This window comes from Egretta garzetta, unplaced genomic scaffold, assembly GCF_000687185.1.
Source record: "Egretta garzetta isolate BGI_Z169 unplaced genomic scaffold, ASM68718v1 scaffold354, whole genome shotgun sequence".
Taxonomy (NCBI): Eukaryota; Metazoa; Chordata; class Aves; order Pelecaniformes; family Ardeidae; genus Egretta; species Egretta garzetta.
Window position 1 is genome coordinate 1450887 of NW_009259593.1, and position 26107 is coordinate 1476993.

Here is a 26107-nt window from a genome sequence, read left to right on the forward strand (position 1 = left end):
CACCTGGACAAAGTCCTGTGTAACATGCTCTAGGAGAACCTGCTTTAGCAGGGGGGTTGGACTAGTTGATCTCCCGAGGTCCCTTCCAACCCTTGCGATTCTGTGATTCTGTGAGCTATGCCTGGTACAGCCTTTCACAAGGGTTATCTTGGGGTTGGGTTGCAGCTTTATATTCTGCCCAGAGAAGCAGAAATGCAGTGGGGTATGTATTTAATTCCACTCCATCTTACTAGTTTTCTCCCAGAAGATTTTGCATAACAGAAATGTAATAAAAGCAAGTATGTTTTGTAACAGTATATACATAAAAACTTCAGAGGAAAAAAGTTCTTAAAATGGATGTTCTTAACCACAAAAGACACTGAATATGTTCTGCTGCAAATGCCTACTGTTCTGAATGATTAAGCAAAAAAGAGCTTGTTAGTGTCTGTCTTATTACAAACTTCACATGTGAAAAAGATTCTTAAAGCAAAAATGCAAAATATTCAGATTAGTTCCAGATTTCTCTTTGTTAATATGTATGACATGCAGCTTAGAGGATGAATTTCAAGGTTTTTTTCCCCCTGGAAATGTCCAAATAATTAATATCACTACCGTATCTTTTAATATATATTCATAACAATCAGGTCTTTCAGGTCTGACTTTTTTTTTTGTTGTTTATGTAACTGATAGCTAATGCTTACTGTGGCATCTTATCATTCCTTCTGTCTCTCACTATTGCTGTACCCAAGCAGAAGAGTGGCTGGGCAACAGCGAGCAGATTGGGGGACAGCTAGGCCCATCTCCAAGGTCAAATGGTTCATTTTCTAGGATAAAAATATTTTATTTAAGGTCTAAATACAAGTAAGATTTGGAACAAAAATGTATTATCTTCAGTCTGGTTCGTGCCATATTTAAAATGGACATAATAAAAGAATTTAAATAGTGTGCATTTCAGAGTTTTGGCCTGTCAAGAAGCCAGGGAAAAGTGATAGCTAGAGCAATGAAAGGTAAGCGAATCCTTTTTGAAGAGTATGCAGTAAATTTGAAAACCGTTGAATTGCTATTAGTATAATCTCCACCATGCAATCTTAAATATATCTACCACTCACTCCTGACATTTTCTAATCCTAGAACTATATTATAGAATATACCCAACTCACAAATAACTGAACTGAAAGCTTACATACTTCTGTGTAACAGAACCAAGCCCAACTGGACAGCTTACTGCTAGGCAGTCACTGAAATGGAGATTTTGTTCCTGATCCCGGGACAGCAAATCTAATGTTCAAGCGATACATTCTAATCCAATAATGCCTTCAATAGTTACTGTATGCACTAAATGTGCTAGTGCAGTGACTCTGGGAAAATTGATACAATATTTTAGAGATGAACTCATCTATCAGAAAGCAATTTGGATCATAGTGGCAAAGAATATTCTCTCAATTGTAAATAAGAGCCAAAGCGCATACTGTGTGAACAGGCATGCAGGTTTAGTACATATGGATGAATGTGTACATGTGAGAGCTGTGTAGTGGCTGTAAATACAGGGGCATTGCTGCATTCATGCATCATCTTGTTCCCTTCATCTTAACTTTCTGCTAAGGGTGTAGATCTGCTTCCTCTCCCCCAATAGGAATTTTAGTTTGAGCAAGAAAAGCGGAATCCTGTATTTTGAAATAGATCCTCTACTGGTTTCCATTTGCTTATGATGATTTGCTTCAGCAAATCCATGTCAATTCATGCTAGCTAAGGGTGGAAGAGTTGATTTTTTTTGTATTACATGACCACGATACCTCATTGGAAACTCATGTTCAAATAAAATACAATCTCCCACAACAGGGTCAGGTATGAGTAAAAACCAGTCATGTGAAATCCATGATAGTGACCACTGATAAGGTTGTTGTTTCAAGCTTAGACGCGATCCAGAACCATATTATTTGATCTATCTTAAAATGCTAATTCCTCAGGAGAGAATGAAGGTATTTTTTGCAGTGTTAGCTCTTGCTTTGTCTAAATTCAGGAAATACATTTGATGGAATAAAGGCAGCCATCTCAGTTGTATTTCTGGGTTTATGAACTAAGAAAGCAAATCTGGAATTGTTTTTCACTGGGGCTTTATGTTCTAGTATTGTTACAGAATTGTTGGGGTTTTTTTTCCTTTTTGCATCAATATGCAAGAATTATAATGCTGGACTAAGGTCTATTTGAAATGTTTCTGTTCATATTTCACATCCAGAGTGATCAGTCAAACCGGTCATATTCTTGGATGTGGCATCACATCCAGTTGTAAACAACATTTTTTGAGTGACAGAAAAGGTTAGCTTATATGTGGATTTGACATCACATCCACTTGTTACAAAGTTTCCTTCTGACAAGCTGTAAATGAGATAGTTTTCTCACTGATTTATGTAAGGAAATAAAATGACATGTGTGCATTTGTCATAATTATTTTTTTTCTCATTGTATTGGCTTGTGAAAGAAAGGACTGTTTTGTTAATAAAGGTATAGTATGAGTTACTGAGTTTCTGGTTTAGCACCATGCCAAGCTGGACCTCTATTTCAAGTTTGTTACGTTCACATAAAAGGTAATAACAATACCTGCACTAATCATGCTCCTCTGTAGTGTCAAAAAGACCAGCAAGTGCAAACTCTATGTTAAAATATCAATGGTTTCGGGGTATGAACAGAGTCATTTTTACCCTGATGATAGTATGGGGTTCTGTGTATAATTCACAGATAATACGGTTTGAATAGTGTCAAAGATTACAGGATGTGGACTTTGGTTTCCATCTTTAGCCCATTAGGTAGATTACATAGTTGTGGCGGTGTGCTCCCCCCTCATCTCTGACTCCCCCTCCTTTGACCTCTTTCAAGTGATAACCACCTGTGGCTGTGGTGATAGATGCATCTGGTCTGTGTCTGGTCGTGAGGGATGCACCCACTGGATGTGGGGGGAGACAGATAACAATACAATAGCCAAGGGCTACTGTGGAATGTGCCCACCTAAGCACAGTGGTCAGTATGCAAATATGACTATGAGCCAATTATCTTGCCCCCATAAATAGTGAGCAGTCAAAGAGACCTTTGAGCTCTCCTGCACAGCAGTGGGCTGCACGCCAGGATCTCCCCTTGAGCAGGGACGCCTCTCAAGGTTACTCCTCGAGGTTGAGAGATTCCTTACCACGACAGATTCTCGGTAAGTGACTAACAGCATGCTAACTTGGAAATCTTAGCTAAGTGACATAAAGGATTCATTGCGTATATATAATCCTTTAGGCATAAACTGTTGACCAAGTCTGGGACTAGGATTGGATCCAGCCGCACCTAGACTCCTCTCTGAGTGAGTTTAGAAAGCAAGGGGATCTTTTCTGAACCTCATGACTCAACGGGAGGGTCTCCCTGACAGTCTTGTCTGATCCTGTCCTCTGTGCAGTGAATAACAAAGCGTACCTTGCCATCGAATCTTATAAACTATTGTCGCATTTATCACTGACCTTTGTTAACTCACTGTTTTACACCAATAAACCACATTATTTTTGCCTCCCTCTCACTCCATCCGCGACAATAGTTTACTGCTTTTTTTTTTTTTTTTTTTTATTAGTACATAGGGACATTAATTCCAGTATCTTAGTGAAGTTAGGAAAGAGCAAGGCATACGCAATGTGACCCAACCTCAGCGGTGCCACACGGAGCATTTCTTTAGCGTTGATAAGGCATTTAAAGACGGCATGGTCATTTCTGTTCCCTGCTGGTTTTATACTTTGTGACTGATTCTGGCAGAAGCCAAGTGTATATTTACCGTTACCTGAGTTGTTTGGATACAAGGCTTCCTTGTCCTGGAGCAGGGTAACAATTTGAAACACAACAAACAATGGATGCAACAATGTACTTTTGATTTCTGTACATGATCACAAGCTTTAAATTCAGAAAAATGGAATTAGTTTTGAAACTGTGCTCTTGAAACTGTACCTGTTAGTAAGTAATAATGCATCCTGTAACTTGTTCTTTGATCAAGACCTAGATTGCGTTAGCAAAGCTGTGTTTTATTCTGAACCAAAATAGATCCGTTTGAGTAATGTGGGAGCACAGGCAAACTAAAAAGTGTTGAAGTATGAGAGAGAGACTGCTGACTGAGCAGCTAGCAGTAAAAACAAAATCTGAACCAGGTTGCTGGATTCTGAAATGAAGCTTGATCATAGGCATTTCAGAGGTGGTTAGACCTTGTCAGTGATTTCCTGTACTTTTCTTCACTAACTGGACATAAAATATCTATTTGTATGTAAATAGTAAAAATCTGACAACTTATCTTTTTCCGTTGAATGGTTGAAATGTGTCTGTAATGCAACAGGTATCTATGTGGAAAAGGCAAGCTGTGTATGCTTCTTGTAATCTCTGGGAAAGGGGCAAGGAGCTTTTTATCATTCTGAAAATAAACCTGATACCTAATTGTAGGAAATTCTCTCTCACCACTATTTTCAGTTGACAGTACTAGTTGCATTTCCAGATTCTGCCAAATGTATTTGTTTGGTCTTTTTAATCAGGCAAAACACTGATTTCAGGAGGATTTTTTTTCCAGAATAAAAGTGTGGGACCAAGTACCATATTTGTGGTTCAGGTTTTAGAGCTGCAGCTGGAGGCAGGGGATAGGTACACTCTGGTAGAGGTATAATGCAGCTCAATGCCAAATGATTTACAATGATAAACTGCATGTGTAAATGACATGTTTGTGACTGTGGTCCAGAGACATTGCTGGGTGATGGCAGTGTAATTTGGTTTTAGTATTTCAGTGCACATTACCCCAAGAATCTCAAAACTTAATGGAAGTGTGGATGTATTTGATATTTACTATTTGGGAGGAGATATGTTGGTCAAATTGGAGGTGTTTGGAAAAAACACTGTATTAAAACTGTAATTCTTGTGGCTGTGAGGGGCCAACATACAACTGCAGGGCACTGGTTCTCTATCTGATACTGATCATACCAAATTGGGGAGTAAGCACAGAGTTTTAAGCTAACTTTGCACAGAGCTTTCCAGAGCTTTATATTCTCTGTTTTGATGATTCAGAGATTACAGTAACATCCTTCACTATTAAGACTGTGGTACTTCTGATGCATTTTTTTTAAGAGCCAGGTTAATAACTTTAAGGAGGCCTTTTTATCTCCCTGCCAGTTCTCCACATGTCTGCAAATGCAAAATTGTTCCCAAATAGTCATGTATTTTCTAGTTATTTTTCCAGTGTAGTTCGTATTATTTCATGGGTTTGAGCACCTATTTTTGAATCTATTAATACTGCTGAATGGGGGGTTAATTTGAGACATGTTTAAGTTTCAAGTTCTGATGGGTGGTGATAATGATGATGAGGGAGTAGAGAAAATATTGACTTTTCCCTGTGATTACAGTTTCTGAATGTCCTGGTTTCGTCTGGGATAGAGTTAATTTTCTTCACAGTAGCTAGCATAGTGCTGTGTTTTGGATTTAGTACCAGAATAATGTTGATAACACACGGAAGCGAGCGGCTGCGTGGTGCTGAGTTGCCAGCCGGGTTAAACCACGACACTGAATAAAAGTCAAATGACTCAATTTATATTAAATTAATCCCAGGAAAGCAATTACTGCCTGACCTGTTTGCAATAGTGCTGCTATAAGGTCCTCACTATGGAGCTTGGTGATTTAAAAGATTATAAAGCAATCATTCATCCCATGAGAATGGAAGGACATATTGTAGCATAGTGAAAAGAGAGGGAAGGATATTGGTGGTTTATGTAGACAAATATACCTTAAGGGGAAATAGTGATCAAGTAACCTATCCTTGTACTGCAATTATTTATCAATTTTCCTTGTGCTGAACAGATGCAGATCAAAAGTTCTGCTCGTGATTCCATGGTAGAAAGATGAGATATGGTTGATAGACTTTGCAGGATCAGAATACAAGAATTAAAATTACTAGTAGTCTTAACTGAGGATCAGACTTTATGATTTTATTCAGAAAAATCCCAACTGACAATAGGGGTCTGTCTTTTTTTGTTTAAGAATTACTCCAAGATTTCATAATATGCTCCTGACCAAAAACCTCAGTGGCTAAAACTTGCTAGAGGCTGAAGCTTCCCCCACAGGTTCCAAAACTGTGAACAACTGTTTCTGGTAAACAAAAAGAGAGATCACTGTGGCCATTTGTCAGTGGCAGAGATAGTTTACAAGCTTTGAAGTTCATCGACTGAGGCACTGCTTTAAAACCTACAGGCTTAAGAGCTACTTAAGCTGGCCTAGAAGGGGAGCAAATTTCATGCCATAATCTAATGGGATTTTGCTTCAAGGTGTGGTTCACCTCTTGAAATAAAAGATAGACATAGCTTGAAATTAAATATGTCCACTAAAATGTTCTAACTGCTGCCACCAGCAACATGTCCTTTGCATCCGACCAGTCAGAGGCAAACAGAACAGTCTCCTGTTGTCCACATCAGGTCCACTTCTTCTCAATGGGCTAAGACGTAATGTGCATTATGTCTGTGTCCAGACATAATGAGCAGGTACCACTTAGGCCTTTCCAGACTGTCGCTCCATTTCCTTGTAGCTCATTGTCACATCTCTGATTGAATTTATTTCAGTTACTATATGAATTTCTTTTTCTGATTTCTGAAGAGTGGCTTAATCTTGTTGTTATTGGATTTTGTGCTGGAGCTGGCCTTGTCAGTGTTAGCCTTGCAAAACCAGTACATGACACAGCTTGTTATTCTGTGTTCACATAAACCCCATGATGATGAGTCAGAAGCGACGCAGTAATCATTCAGCATCTCTGGAAATGTGAATTATGCTATTTTGGATAACTGAGCAGCCTGATGTTTAAGGGCAAATTATAAAAAAAAAAAAATAATTCGGACAGGAATAACATTCTGGTATTACCAGACTCATTTGCACATTATTCCTTTAACTACAGTTCACATCTTTTCTCTGAAGATACATTAGCCTTCCACATTATGAAATAAGTATTTTAATGAGGTGTGTCACAGCCATCTTTAGTAATTACTGAGTACTCAACTGCTCTCAGTTAACTTTTATACAGAATTAAATTTTGTCCTTTTTGAACACATTGATTCTTAAACTGGCATTATGCCGAAGGAAGTGATGCAATATGATACTCTTCAGTCATAGAAGTTGAATTTTTCTTACAGATATGCAAAGTGCTTCTGTCAGTGAGAGGTTCCTGAAGTCCTGACCTCACTATGGCAGTACAAACCAACTATGACGTCAGCTTAATCCATCAATGGAAGGTTTCTCTATTATTAGGAAGGTTGAAGTTTTGACCTTATTAGGAAGGTTGAAAGATGTAGTAGTACTTACGCTCAAGGACAGAGGAAATATTACACACTAAAACAAACACAAAAATTGCAGTGTATTGCGCTCTGTACTTCTTTTTTCATTTAAATATAACATCATACCAGCACTGCACGTCTTAATTATCAATTTAATCTAAAAAAACCCCAAACATGTATTTCTCTGTGTAAATATCATAGGAGCTTATTTTCTTGTTTCTGTTCATGTTTATTTTCTCAGAAAATATAGAAAGGCGATTTTTGTTCGAGCAACAATTTTTTAAGAGTGTTGGAAAGTTAGTGAAATATAATTCAACTTCCAGGAGCCATTTTTAATGCGTGACTTGGCAAACCAAGCTAGAGCAAATGTTAATGCAAACACTAATTTCAGTAAGGGATGGATAAAATTTAAAGATTGTGGCAAGACTGAACTGCTTTCACATTGTGACTGACTATGAGTATCAGCAAATTATCTGCTGCTTCTGGGTAACTCTACTTCATTTATCATCTGCACAAAAATTAGAATGCGCATTCGCCACACAAGTTACAGTGGTTTAATTCTTGACAAATAGTGGTGTTGTCAGCAAGAAAATGGGAATGAAGGGGAGGGGAAAATTAATATTCTTTTAGAGAACAACTTTCAAGAACGTTACTATTCAAAGTAGAAGCAAGTTCTTAAGTCATCAAATTAAATTTGAAAAGAAAGAAAGCATGTAAAAAGTGTATCTTAACAAGCACTGAAATGAAAGCATGTCTACAGGTGAATTACAGATTCCATGGTTAGGAAAAAAATCTTGAACTACACTTAGCTTCTTCCATGGGAGAGCAGGGAGACCAAAAGCAGGGGATAGAGTGACAAGGATCAAAATAGAATGGAATGTCCTCAGCCCCAGAACAAACTGCTTTCAAAACACAGACTCAGTATGTTCAGACAGGACTGCCCTTATTATGTTGTCTTTCTAGTGAAATTCTTTTAGAAAATTCTCTTTAACTGAACCTGTAAAATCTTCACTGCTTTGGCACTTTGCATCTATTTATTAAATTTTATGAATTTCCTTATTTTTAATTCTGAAACTTCTAAAGCCTCTAGTTCCACTATTTATTTCTTTAGCAAGATCTTTTAATATGTATAACTATGCTGATTATGGCTATAGGATAGGTCAGGATGGAGGTGGAAATATTTGACCCCCAAATATTCTCTACATGCATCTCTATTAGACGCTTGACACTGAATTGTTAGGCTGGTGTGGATAATATATCACTTCCTCTGTTCGTATTCTGGTTTGCCTTGAGCAAATGATACTGCTTCCAAGACTAAGCACAAGGGCGTGTTTAGCAATCACAACTGATTAAAAGTGTGATTTTTGGGGAGTGATTCTCTGAGATATTGTTGTACAGTGCTGGAGGCCCTGCTCTTATCAAAATTGTATGAAAAATTATAGCAAACTGTTTTCTGTAATAACACATTTGGTAGCATTGTCTACTCATAGTTTAATACTTCAATCCATGTATCATATAATTTGTCGAATTGGGCAAAAATCAGAGTGTCTGTTTTATGGAAAACTTTGGTATTTGTTTTCAGTAGGAGTAGGCTTGTAAAATGGAAATGCTGAGGGTTTTTTTTTTTCTACAGAAACTTGAAAATGTCTTCAATTAGCAAATGTCAAAACATTTGTTTCAGATTTGTCATTGTGCACAGCTGTTAAATTGTCGCAGTGGAGATGTTGTTCAAAGTGTCTCTGCTCCCTTTTTTCTTTTCAAACTGAGTTGGAGACACCAATTTTTTTGTAATGCACAGTTCTGTTAGAAGAAACAGAAGAACAAACTCTTCTTCCTGTAAGGGTGTATACGGGCTTTACTCTGTGAGACGGTGTGGCCTGGTTACTGGAAATGATAAATGTGGCACAAAACACAGCTGGGACCTTTCACACTGTCTTCTGTGCAGGATGAGTGAATGCTTTGCTCCTTGCCAGGAAAAGGGGTGAGGCACAGGTATGGTGGTGTCAGTCAGAGAGGAGAGGAATATATACAGCAGTGGGTTTGAAAGATATGGAACACTGCATCTTTGGAGTACCTTGCAGTTAGAATTCATCACAACTTTAAATATACCAGTTCCTTCGAGGGTAGGTGGGCTTAAGCCATGACAAAGTCAGCACTGAAGTATCACCTGCAGTATTTTAATGTTATGTTAACCTTGTGTTATGTTTTGGTTTTTTTTTTTAATCAATAGTGTTCATATCACAATTACATTAACTGTTATCTAAACTACTTCTTGCATCTCTTATGATAATTGTTTTTCCATTCCATGTTTTAAAGTTTGCCATATTTTTAGAAAGCAATGTTCCTAAAGTATTTATTTTTTAGCTGTTAAATAGCTATGAGAAGTCTCACAAAATGTTATTGATGTTATTTGCTTTCCCTAATCAAAACCATTCTGGTTTTAATTTTTCATTGTGTCTTGGTTCTTGATTAAATTACCGTGGTACCTTTTTGGAGAACTGACTGGTATCTTAACGCATGGGTAACAGATGCAAGTTAAAAGTGGTGGAAGAGATAGGCAAAATCATATGTCAAAAGTAAAATATGTAATTCCTTCTTGAAATTCTTGAAAATCATAGAATCATTTAGGTTGGAAGAGACCTTTAAGATCATCAAGTCCAACTGTTAACCTAGCACTTCCAAGTCCACCACTAACCCCTGTCCCTAAGCATCACATCTACAGGTTTTTTAAATAACTCTAGGGATGGGGACTGAACCACTTCCCTGGAAAGCCCATTCCAATGCTTGACAACCTTTTTGGTGAAGAAATTTTTCATAATATTCAGTCCTGAAAATCTTCAATGCAACTTCCAGATCTAGAATCATCTTCTGAAAAGTCATACACCTACCAATCTCTCTTGATTTTGGAGTACAGCATTTTTTAAGAATATTTAATTAAAAAAAACCCATAGGTTTTTTTCATGTTCACTAATTTTGTAATTATATTCTCTGTGGTATTGTTTTAATATTCACAAATCTACAGTCAGATTAATAAGAAACCTTTTACATCAATTTAATGTATGGTTACCGTGATTTTTAAATTTACTTGTCACTCTTGTTTTGGGAGGGACAGAGTAATTGGAAAACTGGAATAATTGGGATTATTTTGAATTTGGGTTGAATTACACTCATTTTTTTCTCTTCAAGGAAAGAAGTTGTTCTTCAGGAAAAAAATAGTTAATGGAAGTTATACTTTCAGATGGTTTGGCTAATTTTTATTGCAAATGATTGAAAGAAACATTTAGGTTTTGGTTGAAACTTCTTTTCTGCATGAACAAAAAACTATTGTCTTCAGGTTTTTAAACAGGTCTGTCCCCCCGTCCCCCCCTTTTCAAACTTATCTAAATATTTTCCTGATTTTACTTGGCAACCAAAACTGTTTTTTCATGTAAGTCAAATTCAATGTAGTTGTTACTTACTACCATTCTATTTTGTTAGCCTCTATCTCCACCTCTCTGCTGATTCAGAAGCCTGATAACTGTTCAAGACAAACCATTACCTTGTTCAGAGAAATTCTTTTGCCTTGTGCCTGATGTATTTCAGTTAAACTAAGAAGTATCTTTAAGTTTGGGGGTTTTTTTCTGTTCTGCCAAACACATTATTTTGGAGCACTGACGCAGTTGTGTTGTATTTCGTAATCCACTAGATAGGGCCTATTTTCCACATATTGCCTGTTTTCCCAGTCTGTGTTTAGTACTGTTATGTCTTTTCAATTTTTTTTTCTGAAGCTTTGATTTACGTGTTCTTATTCAATTTTAATGCACTAGGAGCATAGCACTTGATGCACTTGTAATGCATTGATTAGTTCTGATAAATGAGACAAGACTATACGTTTATGGTGTTAGAACATAGTACATTATATTGCTACAGTAAGGAAACATTTACTAATGAGCTTTTTCCTGATTTACTGTTGAAGGTATGCTGATCTTGGATGCGTGCGTGGTAGCTGCCCCTTCCTGAAGAACACTCCTGTTGAAAGGATGCTGATACCCTCCATTGACCTACTTGGTAATATTGGTGAGTCTGAATATTTACATTCTGAATTAGTTACACATACCCTGAGCATAAAGGTCTCAAGCTCTTTTCCACTCATTTTCTTCTGCTCTGTGACACATGTAGTTGTTCAAGATCATACTCAGATTCTGCCGTTATAACCAACTCTTTAGTTCAGCACAGATAGTAACTGGTAAAATCACATGAAGGACTCCTAAGTCCCGCTGAGATTCATCGTTGCAGCTCCTCTTTGCTGGGCCGCACTGATACATTTGTCAAAGGAAACGTACACATTATTTTCAGATCTTACTGAATGAAACGTCAATTTGAAACTTTCAGCTTTAATCCTGTCTCCATGAGACAGTTCAGTGTCATATCTGTGTGCCCCAGATGTTTCAGGAAACCAGCTGAGTAAATCAATAGGTCATCAAAGCAATCTAGCAAAATAGAAAAAGTATTATTCTTACTGTGTTGTAAAAATCAGTCCAGTGTGGTGGAATGTTTTTCAGATCTGAAGATGTGCTCAAATAATAAATCCTCAGGTGTCACACATGCAGGATTTCATCGAGGTTCTTCTGCAGCAGTCTTCTGATGGTTATCTATCCAGACAGATTTCTCAGTGCTGAGCACTAACTTTTTTTTGTGGGGAAAAGACGGAGAGCTTTCTCTCTGTGTTTCTATATGATGGGATGTTAAAGTCATACTGGGGAGTATTCAGTCTTTAATTATTCCCACTTCTGAGCCAGCACATTTTGGGACTGTGAACTGTGAATTGGTGTTTTCAGCTGTATTTATTTCTTCATGTTCACATACTGGGTTTAAGTTAGTAAAATTATGGGTCCATTTTTGTTGTAATAAGAGAGACAGGAAGAATCACCAAACAGGAAGCAAAGACTGAGCAGAAAGTAAGGCAGGTGGAGTGAGAGACTTCCCTGGGAACAGACTCCAAATGCAAGGGTTGGAGAATTTGCTGATTGTGGTTAACACAGGTCAAAGACAGATGATGAGCTGGAAGCCAGGGAGAGCAGGGAGAAATGTAGCTGTCAACAGAGCAGATGAGGTGTGTAGCTGGTTTAGCCAAAAAGAAAATAAAATTATAGTGACCAAAAAATGCACGTCTGAAGGAAGACCAAGTGTAATAAATAGTTTTGACTCAGAAAGTAGGAATAAAGGCTTGCTGACTTCCAGATAGGAACTGGAAAGAAAGATATTGAGAGGAAATAATCCTAAATAATGTAAGAATCTGGGGTGGTAAAAATATAATTTTGAAAAAGATGGTACTTAGCTTTTATCCTGAGTGAGCTGATGAATCCCAACCCTTATATCTGCAAAATAATTACTTTGGGTCAAATTAATTAATAATTTTAATCAAAATTTAATTATCCGGTTTTTTGTTTGTGGGAGAACCAATAGTTTTTATTATTGTTAGCTACTTTTATACTTCAGTTTGGCCATCACAAAAAATAATAATCAGTTTTTTAAAAACGTCAACTGGTAATTCCACCTGTGAGACAGGAGGAGACAGGCAGTTTTGAAAAATGCCAGTAAGGGAAATAGATTCTGCTACTTTTTCCTCAGGGAAATAGGATGTCTTTTCATCTTTTTTTCTGGAATGAGTAAAACTGGACAAAAGAAATGTCAGACTCATTGACAAATCCTCCTCTCTCCCCAGGGAAATTATGCAGCATGGCTCTAAGCATCAAGTAACCTTTCAGGCCAAAAGACAACTACAACAATCCAGCAATGAACACCATTAGCTTTTTTTTTTTGTTTTGCTTTGTTGTCATATGTCTAGCTATAACTTCACCAAAACACTTTTGTAACTGGCAACTTATTTGCAGTCCAAAAACCATATCATGAGGCTATTTCTCTTAAGTCTCTCCAGGTAAGTCAGCATACAGGTAATGCTACTTCAGTGTGTCACCTGCTGCCCTGGCCAAGACAACACCTGGATATCATAATGTCAGAGTAATATTCCTTTCAGTTGATAACTCTTCCTGTTTCAAATTTACTATATGGAAAGATACTCCATTTAAGAATTTATTATGAAACATAAAGCTAAACTGTCAGAACTAATTTGATTGCATCTGTTTAAAACAAGGAGGAAACTCTTTGGACGACCACAGTAGTCATACTCTTTCACAGTAGAAGAGAATAGGGAAGTCTTGATTATTGTCTGTGATTACAAGGACAGACTTCGGAAGCATGAACTTCTCCTGTTTCCTGTCCTTTGGAAAGGAGAAATGTTCAAGAAAGAAAGAAGATATTGCCATTAAAATAGTGTATTGTGGTGTGTGGCTTTTCAAATACTTTACAGTTTGTTTCCTTGTAAAGACATTCAGCGGTGCGAATAATTCCACTGCTAGTACTGATTCATTATCTTGGTTATTTGTGTTCCTTGCTTAAAAAAAAATCTCAATTGGAGATTCTAGCAATTAGCAATAATTGCTAACAGTGCAGACACTTCATGTACCTACTGCTGTTACTAAGGAAAAAAGCCATCACTTCAATGTCAGACTAACAATACTAAAGATATTTATAGACTAAGGCTTCCCTTTTGTTTGTTATGCTATTACTTTTTATTTTAAGCTAACCACAATACTAATCCTTCTTACTGTTATTCCTGGCCATTGATGGGAGCGGCAATTAATCTGATACAGATAGTAATTTATACCATGGCATGCAGGAAATGCAAAATATTCAGTTCTCTAGAAACAAGAATTCTACTTCGATATGCAGCATTGTAGTTAGGCTCCTAATAATGGTATGGTAATGGAATACTAGCAAATTCAACTTTATTACCTTATACAGAAGGGACAAAGAAACTTTTTTACCCATTTCAAGCAAAAAAATCATAAAATTTGAACTGAAATTTTGATTCAGTGAAAGTCAGGTGAAATGCTGTAATCATCTTCTTTTGAACAAAGAGAATTAATTATTTTCAGCTTTAATACAATGACTGAGATTGAACTGGCCACAAATGGAAAGGTGTTTTCCATTTTTGCAGATTTAATGGATGCCTAAGAGTTTATATAGTCCAGCTGAAGGTTTTCTGACTTTTGTAGTAGATTAACAGTGTTCCTCTGCATTTCTTTTAGTCTTTAAGTAAATGCTGTAATAAACTGAATTTATAACCAGTATTATTTATTTTTTTGATGCCATGTAGAAATTGTAACAAATTAAATTGAATTGCATATTCAGGAAAATTTGTCTAGGTAAATTGCATGAATGAGATTGGAGCCTATTTTATATGTATCACCTAAATCTATACTATTTCTGACCTCATCGTGGTTTAAAAGAAGTGCAAAGGGGTGCCTTTGATCTCCTTGTTCATCTCGGCTGCTGTCAGTAATAATGAATCAAAATAAAGTTATACAAAGGATCCTTCATGTAATAAATCTAAAATATATTGATGTATAAGCTTGCTAAGAATATCTTGCTCCTCCTCTTAAAACCTTTTTCTCTTTGTGTAGTCAGACATGTAAATTTATCACAGAGATTCAGCAGATTTTTTCCACTAAAACAGAACCATGTCACCAAACTATTCAGATTTCATTTTTATCTTGTGAACTGCTGAAGGCATGAATAGTAAGGTTCAAATTATGATCTGTTCCTTCCTTACTATATCCTTCTTTTCACTCTTTCTGTCTTTGCCTTTGAAATGCTCCTATCTGGATTTACATTTAAGAACAGCAGATGAGAGAAGACTTCAGTGCTCTGCAATGCCCTGTCTTCTTGACAGAGGCATCCCAGTTTCAGTGATATGGTCTTATTTGCAAAGTCTTGTCTTCAATATTGTTGTAATTATTTGACTCAAAATCGAGATCCTGCTTCAAGAGAACAGCATCTATTAATAAATGCAGGTGAAATTTTGGAGGAAATCTAAAAAGGTGAAGATTTTTTTAATAGTCTCTATCAAAATGCAGAAGGGTTTTAAGAATAAATAGTAATTGCTTTTCTGTAAGAGTATTATACATTCCCAAGGCTTCCTCATGTTCCTCAGAGATGTGAACTGAAAATGGATCTGTTCTATAAGGTTAAGTTAAAATGCATTTAGGTAATTTTGAAAGGATATGAGCTGCTTTTACAAGGGACTTCAGTCTTTAGTGATGAAATCCTGCATGTCCACCTTACTTTTTTTAAAATTTTGCACAAAGTGGGTAACATATATGTGTATTTAGAAAATATATCCATATGCATTTCACAGTTGTGTATCTTAGTCCCATATTAAAAACTAGACTATATGGAATATGTTCAAAGAAAATGAAGGAAATTGATTACTCTGTCATAAGGAGTAGTTGCATTAATGATTATTAGTTTTTAACTGTAAATTCAAATATTAGTACACTGTATTTTCCTGTCCTTAGCAAACAAAATCTTTGAAAAAACTGAAGAATGTATATCTTTGTATTATTTACATACTCCATAGCAGCTTGCTTTATTACAATAGTGTTGCATAGGGAAAAATAATTCTTTTTCTTCAAATTTTCTTATAAACGAGCACTGAAGGATATGTGCTCAGTGTCCCAAATAGTTAAAGTTAGACCCTGTTATTACAGTCCATGTTGCCTTAAAGAGTAAGAAGACTGGTTGATGGATGCTCACTTCTATATATCATTTGGATTCCTTCAGCTTTCTGTTCTGAGGAAAATGCTTCTTTATTGTAAATCTTTTGTAAAGTCATTCTGGGCTGTACAGAAAGCAAAATTGTGGACTCTAAGTCACTTGAACGATATAACGGGGGGAAAAAAAGTCTGTCAGGTGTTTTGTTTGAAAACTAGTCAGGTTAGTCTTTGTGGCCCGAGTCACAGAACTGTTAAGTGAAGTAGGTAATGCTAGGGAAATTCACATCTGCAGTTTCCTATATGATTGTGTGCTGATTTTATTGAATTTGCTTAATAAAATTATTTGTGTTAGTAAGGTAGAGTTTCTAATTTACTTAAAAATGTTGGTTTTATTTATCCTAATTTCTCCAAATTAAAAAAAAAAAAGTGCCAGCTGAGGGCTTTTTTCCCTGACAGTATTAGCTTCAAGATTTGATCTTGTACGAATTATAAAATAAACAAATTACAAAGTTGTCCAAAACTGAGTTATTTTACATTTTATATATTTATTTTCAGTAAATCTTATTTGTCCAGTGTCAAAGGATTTTGGAAGTGGATAAATAATGCTTTTAAAAATTATGACAGAGTGAACAGTTTCATAATTTTCTAATTGTTTAATATTCTTTAGTAGTCCATTTTTAATAAGATCTGTTGAAAACAACCTTCTTACCAGAGCATAACATCTAAGTAAAAGAACAAGCTATAAGCTAGTTTAATAAAAGATGCTATTAATATTTACAGCATTGCCAAAAGTAATAGAATCTGACAATAGAAATAGCCAGTGTTTGTGATGAGCTGGGTATCCCTCCCATGACTGGGATTGTTGCCATGACATGAAACAAAAAAGCAAACCAGGTCTGGGCTTGTAATTCATTTTAGGTGTTTGCTATGTGCAGTCAAGATTCTCCTGTTGTTCCATCAGACACAGTTACAGTCAGCTATGCCTTTGCTAGTCTTCCAACTCTCTCCTTTTGAAAGGGTTTCTGTCTAGTAACAGCAAAATAAGAAATTGCTGCTAGTGATGCTGGAAAAAATGATAATGATTTTAATTGTTTATTATTTGGGAGATTTCATTGTGTTGAAGAAATTAATATAGAAATTCTATTTTCCCAGCTCTTCTGATGAGTGGCAATAGGTCTATATGGAGGGGTAGCTAATATTTTGTGGTTGTCCCACAATGACTGCACAGTGTTTGTACCTCAGAAAAACAACTGTAAACAGCTACAAATAATGGTATTGTATACACATTCATGAAGCAATTTTGCTGAATTTGAATGAATATTACCATTCTAATGGAGATAGCTAACAATCACAGATGTTTTTCAGTTATTGGAATGATAAATATATCTACAATGCCTAGAAACTTGTTTGTATTAAAATTTGTCTATGTAATCTATTGCTTTAAAGAATTTTAAAATATCCATTACACTATTGTTCATTCCCCAGTCTCTTACACACTTTGCTACTCATACCACTTTGTTGGATGTTCCTTTTCCACTTCAGAGATATACTAGGTCAAAATTGAAGTCCCTAGATACCTGAAATCCTTTCCTTTTCTGGAACTTGCTTGGCGCAGAGTTCAGCAGCTTAGAAGATATTTTAGGGTCAATATGAAATAAGAAAATTGATTCATTGTGATGCTGCTTTTGCTGAGTTACTGGCCTTCCACACCAATCATTTCCTAGGCCTACTTGACGGTCCTTAATAGTACGCTTTTATCCTAAGGTCCTTTGTAGGCTTTTGAATGCCCCTTACCTATGGGTACAGCTTCTTTGATAAACACGCCTGGCGATTTATTGCTCATGGATGTGAACTGTTTACATGGAGAAGAAATGAATTTAGGTATGAAGTTTGTGATCAGATCATAAGGTGGTATAAAGGGCATAGTTAGGTACAAAAAATAGCAAATGCACTGAGCTAAATTAGTTATGGATCTTGTTTTTCAAATGTATCTTCTGCATAAAGCACAACTCTCACTTTGCAATTTATTTTATAGTCCAGGCACTGAGTGTGTCAATGGCAGGGCTTTTTTCTGTGGTAACTTAACAAAATCTGATAGGATTGCAGGGTGGACTTGTGAAGTAACCAACACTGCTGATCCAATCTGAATTTATATCCAAGCCTTTTAAAATGAAATATAACAAGGAAATATTCAGACCACGCTTGCAATGTAACAAAATAGAATCAGACCCTTTGAATATTCCCTGGTTGCGTTTGATAAAATGCCTTCAACTAAGTTTTCTCACTGCTAAATTCAGATTCATTATTCATATTTTTAATTACAACCCCCCTTTTAATATGGAAGTCTAAAAACTTTAATATGTCATTTTTTACCTTTTTCCTCTTTCCCCCAATTTGTTTCTTATTTTCTTCTGTCTTTCGGCTGAAAGAAGTTGAGAAAAGTAAAAATTGAAAAGATAATTTGAGAAAATGTCATTTTCCTCCCACTGTTAAAAAGTGAAAATAGTTTTTTAAATCAGGGAAAGATGTAGTTTTTATTTTTAATTTTCCTTTGTTTTGTTGTAGTTTGCTCAGACAATTTTTCATCTTTATAGGAAGTAAAATATCTTTTAATTAAGACGAAGAAAGCTAGTTCCTGGGTTGTTTTGTGCATGGAAAATGTTTGTCATCAGAGGGTGAGAGATATTGTGCTTTAAAATTTAAGAACTAGAAAGTAATTATGAAGAAAATGAAATTATTATAGGTGAAAATCATGTTTTCGTGTATGCAGCAATTTGTTGTGTTCTGTGCAAAGTTTGAAAACAAACTGAAAATGTTAAGCTCTTAGCACTGTTCAGATAGGTAATACTCTATCTCACAGAACTTCAGTACAGTCAGTAGACAGCAAGGATGATTTTGGCCTGTTCGTGCTCTTATTGATACATTAGTGACTATGCTAATAGCCAGTCTGGAAAGGTTTTCAGTTCTCCTAAATGGATTGCAGATATTAAACTATTCATGTCTTTTCTACCCACTTCAAATCTACTAAAAAAACCCCAAACCAAAGCCAACCCAAAGGACTTTTTTGGTGAAAGCTATTAAAAGTTAAAATTTATTCTTGGTTTAAAACATAGTACAGTCTTTTTCCACAATAAGGAAACATCTGCTTGTTTTAAAAGCTTGTAGTTTACCACCTTAACTTTAGGGTACTACTTGTAGTAAAAAACAAAAATTAAAGTAATGAAGCATAAACATCAATGCATGCAAAAGGCAGTAAAAAAGCTGTAACAAGCCTTTAAAATTTTTATTGCAAAAATGTGTCCCATTTTCCTTTGTCCTGTGAATGCAAAGTAGCAAGCATTTATTTAAGTGAAGTTGTATAAGAACTCTTGCCGTTGACTCTAAGGTCTTCTCTTTTGAGTAGGTCTATTGATGTTGGCTGTTTTTATATTCTACTGTAGGATTCTACTTTTCAAAAGAGACATAACTAGAATGACTTCTATACAATCATTTTGTGTGCTGTTTTTCCTTATCTTGCTCTCCAGTATTTTTACTTGTGATTGTCTTTTTCTTCAGAATTCACTCTCATATCTGTTATTTATTTCCTGCTTTAGACATGTACAAAATACTCTGAATCCAACAGAGTGTAATCAGCTATCTCTGTTTCTTACTATTTTGTGTCTTTGGTTTCAAGATGGTATAACTGTGAAGAAGCTTGTTTGTTTGCTTTATTGTTTATCTGGAGATTCAGAGAAAAAATTCTAGAAAAAACCTGCTGGTAATCCTTTTTTTCTTTTTTTTTTTTTTTTTTAACATTATCTTAAGAGGCTACCACTTCACTGAAAAATGAAATGGTTTGGAAAAACATTTTTAAAAAATAAACCAGATTTATCTGAAGATAGTCTTAGAGTCCCAGAACAACTTGGGTTGAAATGAACCTCTTGAGGTCTTCTAATCCAAACCCCTTTTCAAGGATGGGTTAACTAGGTCAAGTTGCTCAGGGCCTTGCCCAGTCAGATTTGAGTTTCTACAAGGTCAGATACTCCATAGCATCTCTGGGTCCCTGTTTCAATGTTTAACTACCTTCAGATCCCCAATTAGATCCTCTTCCTTTGTAAATATCAGGTCCAGCAGAGCACCTGCGCTTGCTGGCTCCTCAGTGTTAGGAAGTTATCATGAATGCATCCCACAAACCAGGGCACCTCCTGGCTTGCTGGTGCCCTGCTGCATTGCCCTTCCAGCAGATACAAGGATGGATAAAACACCAAGGCCTGCAAATGTGAGGCTTCTTCCAGTTGCCTGAAGAGGGCTTCATCTACTACTTCTTCCTGGATAGGTGATGTGTAGCAGACACCCACCATAATTTAATCCATGTTGGCCTACCCCCTAACCCTCACCCATAACCTCTCAGCTGGCTCATCACTTTCCCCAGGCAGAGGTCCGTGCCCTCCTGCTGCTCTCCCACATATGGGAACATTCATCTTCTTGCCTTCCTGGACTGTCCTTCCTAAATAGTCTGTATCCATCCATCACAGTGCTCCAGTTGTGTGAGCTGCCTCACCATATCTCTGTGGACATTTCTTGTGGTGGTTTTTTTTTTTTTTTAAGCAGATAAAGAACACTAAACAGAATTTTCTTGGAGGATGTAGGTTTCTTGTCCTCAGAGTATCTGCCAGGAATTAAAGGTGCTCCTAATCTCAGAGGTCAACAGATCAAAATGCTCACCAGTTCATATTATTCTTATTACAAGGGCAGACAAAATCCAACCCATTTATGCAAAACTGTAACAGAACTCTTGTAAAGGGATTCATGTGGATTTTTCTCTCTTTGTAGGACCAATTAATTAACTTTTTTTCTTCTAGATTCCTCTGCATTTTCCACTGTCTGGTTCTGTCTAAAGCACCTGTCACTGCATTTTTTAGTTTTCCCACTTTTGCTGTTATTTAATGCTGCTGTGATGGTTAACTATGTACGCTAATGAGGTCCTGCATTAGATCATCAGCAGATGGTCGGGACTAACAGTTTTACTCTTGGGCTTGCAGTACAGTAAAGGGGAAAAGTGTATTGAAGTTCTGCATCTTCAAAGTTAAAGTAATGCTTTAGATCATTCACCTTTGCCTTTTAGGTTATTCATCTTTTAGAAAATGAAGGTGAGGGGGAACCTATTGAGCTTAAATGAAAAGAGAAGGGGTCATATGTAGAATGTGTTCAGATCTGGTAGAAGCAATGGCTTCTGGAGAAGGAGGCTGCCCAGGCATGGCAGAAAGTAGAAAAAGGGGGATTTGGTTTACTTCTCAGTATGTATGAAGGTATTTACAAATTAGGTATTTAATTTGGCAATAAAGAAACAATCTAAACCACATGCACTTGAGGTTGCCAAAGGGAAGGCCTATTCTTTGTGAATTTATTTTTCTTGGATGAGTTTGGATGAGAAGCCCTTGAGTTTAAGGGCCATCCGATAACAGCAAAGCATAGTAAATTCTGTTTATGAATCATGAGGTAAGGGATGAAGCAAAGATATTCTATGACTGTGTCTTTGGTGTCATAGATTTTTTGTTTTGTTAGCATGAAACTACGCAAACAGCTTTGACATTGGTTGAAATCCTGACCTGCAGTGGGAGGGAATTTTTTATCTATTCCATATTACAGTAGCAGTAACAGTAATGCAAACAGTGGTATGGTAGCTATTGCTTTTGATTCTAGCCAGATTTCGTAAGTTTTTCATACAATGAAGACACAAGCAAAACCACTGTCTCAAGCATCTTTTACTTGGGAGGCTAGGAAAGTAGAAAAATCAAAAGTTTTGTTATATTTTACAACAACTGTTAAGTTCTAATATTTGTCATCTGTTCTATCTATGGAGAAGATCCATCCACTCCGTGAGTGGGTATGTATATAACATACAAGATGTATCGAGGCGATGGTTTCCTCAAAGTGCAAATCTCTTTTACTGTCTGTGCCTGTCTGTGCTAATTAATGTTGCAACAACCACTAAACATTGTAGTACAAACCATATAGTGTAGGCCCATTACTATTCTTTGTTGGAAGTGATTGCTGTTGATGGATTTAAATTGTAAGCTGCTTAAGGTGTATCTAGCAGGATTTGATTTGAGAGAGTGTGGTCACTTGGCTTTCAAGAATCAGAAAAATACTTAGTTTTTACTATGTTTTGAACTTTACATTAAGGGGAATCAGTTTGTGGAGTTGATTAGTCAACAAAGTGTTTTTCAAGGAGGCATGGAGGGAATGATGGGAATTAGTAGGGGAAAGAAAACCCGAGAATTTCAGTGGAAATATCAGGAGCTAAATAGAAGGCTGAAACGTCTATAGCCCTGATGATATTGTCCCTTACAACACTGAGAAGACTCCTAATATTTAGATAGGTAGGTTAGCTTTATCTATGTTTTTATAAAGTATCATTTCTCCCCCTTTCTATTTTAGTGTTTAGTGAGTGGCTCTGAACAGCAAGATAGGAGCCGCACTTATGTTCCAGGTACAGTGTTGCTTCTTAATTTCATAGTGTTCCTGTTTAACTTAAGCTCTTGTTTGGCTTTAAATAGTCTTGTGATTTCTAGATGAAAGAAAATTTTTCTTTTCAAAAAGAAAAGAGAAAGAAAAAAAAAAAGAAAAGAAATTTTTCTTTCTTCAAAAACAAAATCTTTCTTTTTGAAAGACTGTTGTTTGTATGTGTTCATTTGGGATATGTATGCCAAAAACCTATGCATTAATCACCTGTTTAGCTGCTAAGTGGTACTAAACCTTGAACAGGCCTCATTAGTGCTTTTGTGTAGTGTGTTTGCTGTATAAATATTTACTAGTTTAACTGCCTAATTTTAGGAAAACAGTTGCTGGTTTTAATTCTCAAGAGTCACAGAATCCTCTACAAACTAAAAAAAAAGAAATGGAAGTTGATAAAAGCTTTTAACTAATATAAAAACACACAGAAAAGGGTGAAGAAACATTTTAAAACAAAGAGAAATTTATTTACATTTTTTCAGTACCAAGTATTGGCATAGTTAAACTGATTTTCCCATTACATTTTTCTAAAGGAACTATGTTTCATCAAAATTTCTTGGAACAACCGTAACCCCAACTGTTTTAAATATTGTGTAACTACTTATATTCATGTAATTTACTTGTGGCATACCATCCTTCTGATTATATACTTGGTATGTTTTGCATGGAGCTCTCTGATCCCCAGAGCTTTCTCCTCCAGAGTTACCTTGTGATGGCTGCGTTCTCTTACACCATTCTGATATTCAGTGACTCCTATGTTAAAAAATTGTTCTACTTGGTATCCTTTAAGGAAACAAAAACCTTCAGTTCTTCACTTATATTTTAGTCCATATCTGGAACCTGCATGCCTGAGAGGAATAAAGACTTTACTTTGATACCAGATGTGCTTAAATTTATTACCCAGACTTATATAAAGAGGTGTCTGGAAAGGTTACTGACAAGAAACTGGTTTTCTTCCTTTTAGCTTAGGCTCAGGCTGGACTTGTTTCTTACTAAATCAAAACTTTTATTGACTTTAAATGTCAAAACCTACATTGTTTATTTAGCAGTTCACCACTATTCTGTATACTTATGTTACTGTTTATTACACAAATTAAGGAAATGTATTAAAACATTTTCACATTAATGAATTTCTAGCACACTTTGAATCTTTTCTGTAGTACTGTGATGATCCTCCATCAGATGGTGCTATTAGGACTTAAGATGAATGCTTAGTCTGGTTTGTGCTTATGAAAACTCTCAGCTCTTCATCCCGTTTGTCATTTTCTATTTTAATTTAGTTAGTGGAGCTTTATGGGAAGTTTTTATACTGTTGATACAGTGAAGAAAGCTGTGTGTGAACATATGGTAAATGTCAAATTCACTACTGATTTGAAAATATGCCTCTCAACAGCTTATATTAAATGTTGTGGAAGATATAAGTTTTTATCTTCAATCTCATCAGTTCTATGAAATCGCACACTGGCCTCTTCCAAGTCAAGGAGTTTGGAAGCATTCTGGAAGGGACTTCTGCTATTCACAGCTGCGTGATTTTCAGGTAGTGGTTCAAATAAGAGGGCATTGTTTAGAATCCAGCAAGTACAACATGATGCTATTTGCTTTCCCCATTCAGCAGTGGTTTCCAGTTTGCTTCCAGGTGTGCTGAGAGCATGTAAATGATGTGATCTCTGACCATAGTACCTCACAAGGAACTTCTTCCCTGTGTACCCTTATGATAATTGGAGGAGTAAAAATAATTGGTGCATTTCCCTAACAACTTGTATCTGGATGCCAAGGCTTCAAAAATGAAAGTATGTTTCTGAAATGTGCTTTCAAAACTTGTAAAGTTTGGGGGGTTTGTGACTTTCAGAGTACAGTGCAAGACCTGCTTGTTTATATTTTTTTGACAGTGATGATAGAACAATGCCAAATGAGCTCATCTTGGTTTGCATTGGTGAAATTGTTGTCACATTTTCTGTGTGTTGTATTTGGACAATGACATAAATCTTGATGGGAAGTTTTTATAAAATGTGACCAAAAAGAGTTACCAATGTACAAAATAGTATCCTGCTTCCAGTGAAGTTAATGTGAAACTTCTCTCTAATCCTAGTAGGAAAAAAGATCATGCCTTAAGAAAAGCTGAGATATAGGATCATCCACCTCAAGATTTTTTTTATGAATAACTTTCTAAAAAAGTTTTGCAGTTGTCTAGTTTATTTTCTAGGCATAAGAGCTGAGCAAATTGTATTACACCAAAAGCAAACTGCAGTTGCCATTTATTGTGTTCTGACTGGTTTTCATCAGAGTAATGTAAAATGATGTTTATCATGATCAATAACATTAGTAATTTTACAGTATTTTCTGCGGTTGGTGGTCTTGTGAATATTCTACAGTGAGTTTTTGGACTAAAATATAACATTGTTCCTGCTGGACAGTTTTAGTACATTTTTTAGTTCCAGTGTTTGTTCTTCACTAAGCAGAACATTAGTCATATAAAAATTATTCCATTTAATTAGTGTGGAAAGTTATCCTGAAATGATCTTTACCTAGTTCATAACATCATCATATAATTTAACTTGCTAATGCTTTTAAATGCTTTGAGTTTCTATGGTATAATATAACATATTATTATTACTTTGTGGCATATAGTAAATGAGGTACACAGATGAATGTCTATAACCACTATGTATGTTTTGATTATAATGTATGATGCAAACATTTTTAAGAATGTAATAAAAACACTGCTGTGCATTAGGGCCCTAAGACAATGCACACAAACAAAAAGTCATCCCAGTGAATGCTTATTCAGACAGAAATAAGTGGAATAAAGTAGTTCATTTTCTCTTTTGAGAAATACATCTTTAGCAGACTCCAATAGATTTTACCTTTTCTTATGCAAAATAATAAGGGGCACAGAGCACTAGAAAGAGGTTTTCTTTTAAGAATGCTGGAATCAGAAAAGTCTAAGTAATTTATTGTAATTCAGCAGAAAACTTACCTTGAATGCAACAGTAGTCTTAAAAGATACACTACTATAAACTTTTGTGTGTTCATGTGTGGATATTTCAAGTATTTCATTACCTTGGATGAGAAATAAAAGGTCATTTCTAAGCACAAAATATAAATAGAGAAATCGTGCTTCAATTACTTGTTTCTGTCAAGTAACTTCAAAGAACAGGAATACTTTGCGCTGCAACTGTCAGCAGATGCATCCCCTTTTTATCATTGAATTATTCAGTCATTTGAAAGTCCTGTATAACATGGGGGTTTTGCACTCTAAAAAACAAATAGACCATTTTTCCTTTTTCCATAATAGAAAAAAAATGAGTGAGGTATCCCACTGTGCCGTCATATGGAATGAATTTAAATACTGTTCTGGAGACACACTCCGATGAAATGCAGAATTTTAGTTAACTTTGTGCCTCTGTAATAGGTACCTACCAAAATATAGTGTGGTATTATGCATCAAAGCTTTGGTATTGGGCAATATGGGAAAATGTTAACAGAACAGTCTCTTACTTCTAAGGTCATATCAATCCCTGATACCAAGTGAGAAAATACATGTGGAGGTAAGTCAATTTCCTGTGATCTACGTAGCACTATTTCATATCATACATGATTTCTCTCACCAAGTTCGCTGTCTTTTTGTGACCACATATTGATGATTGACGTTTGCTACTTTGAGCTTTATCTGATGTTCCCAACCAGTGGGTAGAAAGTTGGTATTTTTGACTACCTACTGGGGAA